General features: G+C 34.8%; 1 non-coding gene across 1 annotated transcript; it reads right to left on the bottom strand.

Annotated features, from left to right (window-relative positions):
* Positions 1–5,923: 5,923 nt before the first annotated feature.
* On the bottom strand, positions 5,924–6,005 carry Trnas-aga (transfer RNA serine (anticodon AGA)). Its single transcript has one exon. It is a non-coding gene; the product is annotated as a tRNA-Ser (tRNA).
* Between the last annotated feature and the right edge of the window lie 217 nt (positions 6,006–6,222).

Genomic DNA, 6,222 nt, shown 5'->3' with positions numbered 1-6,222 from the left:
TCTGGGGTCTTGAAAGGTAGATGTATCAATTTCCAGTATTTATGCTTTTCCAAACTAAATATCTTACTCCAAAAGGAAACAGAAGCTGGTTCTTGAAAAATCAACGTACATAAAAGCTTGTAAAATAGTTGTGTTGTACATAAACAGAGGTCATATAATTTTGTATCAACTCTGAGAAACATATTATTTCTCCCATTGGTTACAGTGGGTTTTGACTCTGTTGCAATAATATTTCTCCAGCCTAATGGTATACTTTCTATTATGCAATTATAGTCTTTTTTTATCTTATCTGTTTTGATCTCAGAATTTGATTTGTATATCATTTCTTGAATAGCTCTATAAGGTAGTATTCCAGGTACAAATTCATATGTAATATCCTGAACACGAACAATTCCTGCTTCTATAAATTCTGCGAAAAACAACGTTTTACCAGCACATGTAATATTAGGATTTAAAAAGAGAGGTTGTTCAAAAACATTCCTCACATCAATATTTGTATCGATATTATTTCTAAGTTTTTCCCATGCATGAAACATTTCTCTGTAAAATATAGGTAGGGTATTCAATTGTTGCTTATTTAAAGACATGAGAAACAACTCTTTGGTCAACCTCATGTTCAGGACAGTAGATAAAAAGTGATCAAAGGTATTTTTCCACATAGCATGGCAATTCACATCAAAGTATCTTTTTAAAAATTTTAGTCTGAATGCATACATTTTCATCTTTATATCAGTTAACTGTAGTCCGCCATTTCGCTTATCACCAATTATTGTATAATAGTGAACCAAATGGGACTTTCCTGACCAGATAAATCTGAGAAATAATTGCTTCAATTCATCAGCAATCATATCAGGAAGAGGCTGAACTGACACTATGTACAATACTCTAGAAACTAATAAGTTATTAACAACTGTTACTTTTCCTTGTATTGTCAAATATCTCTGTGACCACAGTTGCAATAAGTTTTTAATTTTAGACAATCTATCATTCCAGTTCAGTTGCTCACATAACTTTGCACATTTTCCCACATAAGCTCCCAAAATTAAGATGACTTGATCACACATTTGAATTTGTAATTGTTTGCAATAATCATCAGTAAGTTTACCAGATCCAATACACAGAAGTTCTGTCTTTTCCTTGTTCACCTTTGCACCAGATCCTTTACAATACAAGTCAAGTACATTAAAAGATTGATTAATGGATTGTGTGTCCGCTAATGTCAAGGTTGTATCATCTGCATGTTGAAAAACTTTACTTGTATTACTAGACAGTGGGAGTGGAATACCTTTGATAGTGGGATTTGCTTTGATAGCGAGTCCTAAGGGTTCTGCTGCTAATACATATAACATTGCTGATATAGGACAACCTTGTCTGACTGAATTTTTAATTAAAAAGGGTTTCGTTAGATGACCATTGCATTTAACACTACTTTTAATTTCATTATAAAATATCTTTATCCACTGAATAAAATTGTCACCAAAACCGAACTTTCGTAAAACAGAAATCAAATATGAGTGGCAAACTCTGTCAAACGCTTTTTCTTGATCAATTTTTAAGATATATCCCTCAAGATTGTCTCTCTCAACCATATCTATAATATCTCTTACAGTGACTATAGTATCAGCAATATCTCTCCCAACTATACAACATGTCTGAGTTTGAGAAATAATTTTGGGTAATACCATTTTTAAACGTGTAGACAAAATCCTTGCCAAAATTTTATAATCTACATTAAGTAAACTGATAGGACGCCAATTTTGCAATCTTCTATTATCCCCCTTATTTTTATAAATAAGTGATATAACCCCAAATCTCATTGATCTCGACATAATATTGTCATTCTTAACACTCTGAAAGATGTGCAACAGAATATCATATATACAATCATAAAATTTACAATACCACTCTACTGTCAATCCGTCCGGGCCGGGGCTTTTATTTTTAGCCATCCCTTTTATAGCTGTATGTATTTCATCAACTGTTATTATGGCATCACACATATCTTTATCCTCATCAGATACAGAACAGTTTACAAAATTTAAAAGTGAATCAGTACAATTATCATCAACAGTTACCGAAGAATATAAATGACTATAAAACTGATGTATTTCATCTAAGATTCCGCTTGTATTTGAAATAATTACACCATCATCATCAATCAATTCATTGATTACATTTTTGTTGTGTCGATATTTCTCAAGATTTAGAAAATATTTAGTATTTCTATCGCTTTCAATTGCCCATTTGGCCTTAGATCTCAATATAGCACCCCGACAAAAATCAGTTTCATAGTCACTTAGCTGATGTTTTAGTTCTTCATATTTGTTAATGTCATATGGTTCTTTATTTGCGACTTTTTCTGAAAATGATTTTAATTTATTTTGCAATGTAAAGTATTCTTGTAATCTTTCCTTATTTCTTCTTGTACAGTATACTTGGGAAAATTTTTTAATTTTGTATTTTACATTATCCCACCAAATGAGTGGTTCACTGAAATACATTTCGTCAGTTTTTCCCTCGGTAAGAATTGATTTCACTCTTTGTACATATTTTTCCTCAAAAAGAACATTGTTATTTAATATCCATAATCCGGGCCCTGTTTCCACTTTGCAGGTATTTAGTTTAAGGTATACAAAAGAATGATCACTAAAGGATGTATCTGCATAATAAATATTTTGCACATTGGAGTGCAATTTTGAGGAAATCAAAAAATAATCTATTCTACTCTGCTTCATTTCGCCTAGTACAACTTGTTTTCTGGAGAAACTACGAGTACTAGGATTTCGTGATCTCCATAAATCGGTAATATTCCTATCATGAATAATTTTATAAAGTTCACGCACTGCTACATCATCAATATGTAAGGCTTTGTTATGTCGATCAATACCTGCTAAAGTTGTATTAAAATCACCAGCCAGGATAGTGCTATCACTAGTACTGTTATGTAAATATGTATTTAGCTTCATGAAAAAGTTAAACCTTTCCTTCACAACATTTGGAGCATAAATATTGATTAAATCAATCACTTTATCATCAATAGCTATTTTAAGATGTAAAATCCTACCCTTTTCAATCATTTCTTGTGTCACCTGATTTCTCAATTCTCTCACTACTAAAACAGCTACACCTGCCCTCCTATTGTCAGCATTACTATAAAATATGTCACCATTCCAAATCTCATTTTCTCTAATACTTTCAACAAACTCATCATCCCAAAAGGTTTCTTGCAATAATAAAATATGGCCTCTTTTCTCTTTAAATATTTCTAAAACAGACTTTAGTTTATTCAAATTACGCAAGCCATTTACATTTAGAGATACAATATTTAAAGCCATGATTATGATGAGTGTATTGAAAGTATTAAAAAATGTTGAGTGTTTGATCATTTCTTCATAGGTGTTCGTCGCATGCTATTCATCTTCATATTAGGTACTGGATTAAACCTTCTCCTTCTCCTTTGTACTACTTTGAAATTTTCGATATTAGTACCGTTTTCTTGACATGTACGTGATTCGTTTGATCTTTCAACAACGTCTGCAGCCATCTTCCTGTCATCATCTGAATCTGTCCCCGATCCATCTCCAATTGTATGATTGTTGTTTACTTCCTCAGATTCTATTTCTACATTGGTCATATCAACTCCAATTCTTTCTTTTTCTTCCCCACTTTCTCCACTCTCATTATCTTTTTTTGCATTCTCAATTTCTTCTTTATCATCTTCGTCACTCTGTAACTCCAATATGTCTTCCCTCATATCATCATCAACTTGCGAATGAATGCCTGCAATGGCCTCTCTGTAACACATACATGTTTGCGCCTCTTTGTGGCATTTGTCGCATATCCTGCATGTACACATAAGAGGAAAACTTCCACAACTTTCACATCTTTGCCTTGTGCACTTTTTTGCTACGTGGCCTTGCTCCCCACACTTGTAGCATACAAAATCAGGGCAGTCTTTTATAACATGTCCCGGATCAAGACATCTAGAACATACCTTAACTTGATTATTGTGTAATACTCTAAAGTATTGTTGACCATTGACAGTCTGAAATTTCAGACTGTAAGGCAAGGATTTTACCTGCTGTGGAAATTTACATTTGACATAACGAGTCCCATCAGCCACACTAGTTCCAGGATAATATCTGCGTTGAATGGGAGAAAGAAGTTCTACTCCGTATTCACCGAGCTTCATACTTATATCATCATCTGTGATGTATGCTGGTAAATGAAGAATTGACACAATAATAGTGTCTGAATATAAAAGAGTACAATCAAAGTGTTCACTTCCAATATCAATTCCACACAAGGTATTATATGCTACTTCCTTACTCGGTAGTGTGACCTCATACAAATTTGCACCTTTGGGCACAACTGCATAGACCGACATATCTCCGGTTAATTCTTCTACACTTCTAACAATATCACTTGCCTTTATTTTCTTCACATCCTTTACATCAATCACCACGGTACATTCTTTCCCAAAACGACGAGAAGCTCCTGTCTGTCTATCGATGTTACTCGACATGCCATTCTTATTGTTAGCTATTCCACTGGTGTCATTAGAGTGTGAGTCAGCTCCTTGTGCTGCACGTGCAGCACGACCAGGCTTTGTATTCATTGTCACAGAAAATAATATTTTGTGTGGTGGATAAAGTTATCCACACACTCAAAATATATCTCACTTATATATGAATGCGATCAAACAAATCTTATCAACGTACCTGTAACAAATTAAAACAGCAAAAATGTCTATTAAAGGAAAAAAACTGGAAAATTCACGGAGCGATCATCAAACGTGTTTTCCTTCTGATGTCATAACCGGAAGTCCTCTATATCATACAGAGTGACAAAAATACCTTAGATTGCCCCCATGACCCCTTCTGACATAGGCCCTCTCTATCATAATGTATAAGAGAGAAGGTACGGAACTTCCGAATACTTCATTCCACCCATGACCCTCGATTTCCATCTGCTATTTCCGTTTTTCAAGGCACACGATCATACTCTATGACTTGTTTTACTCCTGTGATATCTATCCATCAAGCCATCATTGACGTTTCTGCGTTGTACCAAACTCAAGTTACGGGCTCCGAAACGTGCGATTTTTTCGAATTGTTTCGTTTTGGAGAAGTGCGTGCACATGTGAAAACCGCTACATGTACCATGTTTTCAGCTCTATGGTGCATCCCTTCTTGAATTACAGAACAGTGGTGGATGCAAAAGTACGTTTTTACTTACCATTAACTCGATTTAACTTTGTTAATCCTGTTCTATGCAAGAATTAGACACTGTCTTCTTCACGGCACATACATTGTATAGATGCGACTCTATTTTCAAAATAGGTAAACTATGCGGCACACACGTCAACGCCGAAATATGATTGGCTCAAAAGGTTTTACTATTATCATATGAGCTCGGACTTATCTCAGAGTAAACAAAATCGCACGTTTCGGAGTCCGTAACTTCAGTTGGATACATCGCAGAAAAGTCAATAATGGCTTGATGGATAGAAAAATATCTCAGGAGTAAAACAAGCAATATAGTTTGGTCATGTGCCTTAAAAAAACGGAAATAGCAGAAGGAAATCGAGGGTCATGGGTGGAATGACGTATTTGGAAGTTCCGTACCTTCTCTCTTATATATTATGATAGAGAGGGTCCTATATCAGAATGGGTCATGGGGGTAATCTAAGGTATTGTTGTCACTCTGTATGATTTTTTTATTTAGATTTTTTTTTTCTCAACATCAACCTCGCGTCGAGCACCTGTGAGTGGTTGGAGTTATATTATAGCTGGTTTGAACCCGCGAAGAAAATCATAGGTTATAGGTAAAAACATATCCTATGTCATTGCGGGCAGTTTCCCTCTCTTGTACGGCTGATGTATTCTACTATCACACCTTTGACCCATATAAAAAAATATTACGTCGCCGGTAGGATTCGAACCTACGCGGGGAGACCCCAATAGATTTCTAGTCTATCGCCTTAACCACTCGGCCACGACGACTTCTACACCTATGTTGGGCACATTTTCATTTCGTCTCTTTCTTGGACTTGATATATGAATTTCTCTCTCTTTTCAGATCACAATACTGTGTCTTTCACAGTGGATGGAGTTATATTATAGCTTGTTTGAACCCGTACCAATTTCATAAATGGAAATCTCTAATGTGATGGAAAGTGCACGGAACTTAATCAGTTCATTCACTGATTTATAATTTCTA

Source organism: Sinohyriopsis cumingii, chromosome 4 (genome assembly GCF_028554795.1).
Source record: "Sinohyriopsis cumingii isolate HCF-2022 chromosome 4, ASM2855479v2, whole genome shotgun sequence".
Lineage (NCBI taxonomy): Eukaryota > Metazoa > Mollusca > Bivalvia > Unionida > Unionidae > Sinohyriopsis > Sinohyriopsis cumingii.
The sequence above is the reverse complement of the archived record's forward strand: the minus strand, read 5'-3'. Positions and strand labels throughout refer to the sequence as shown.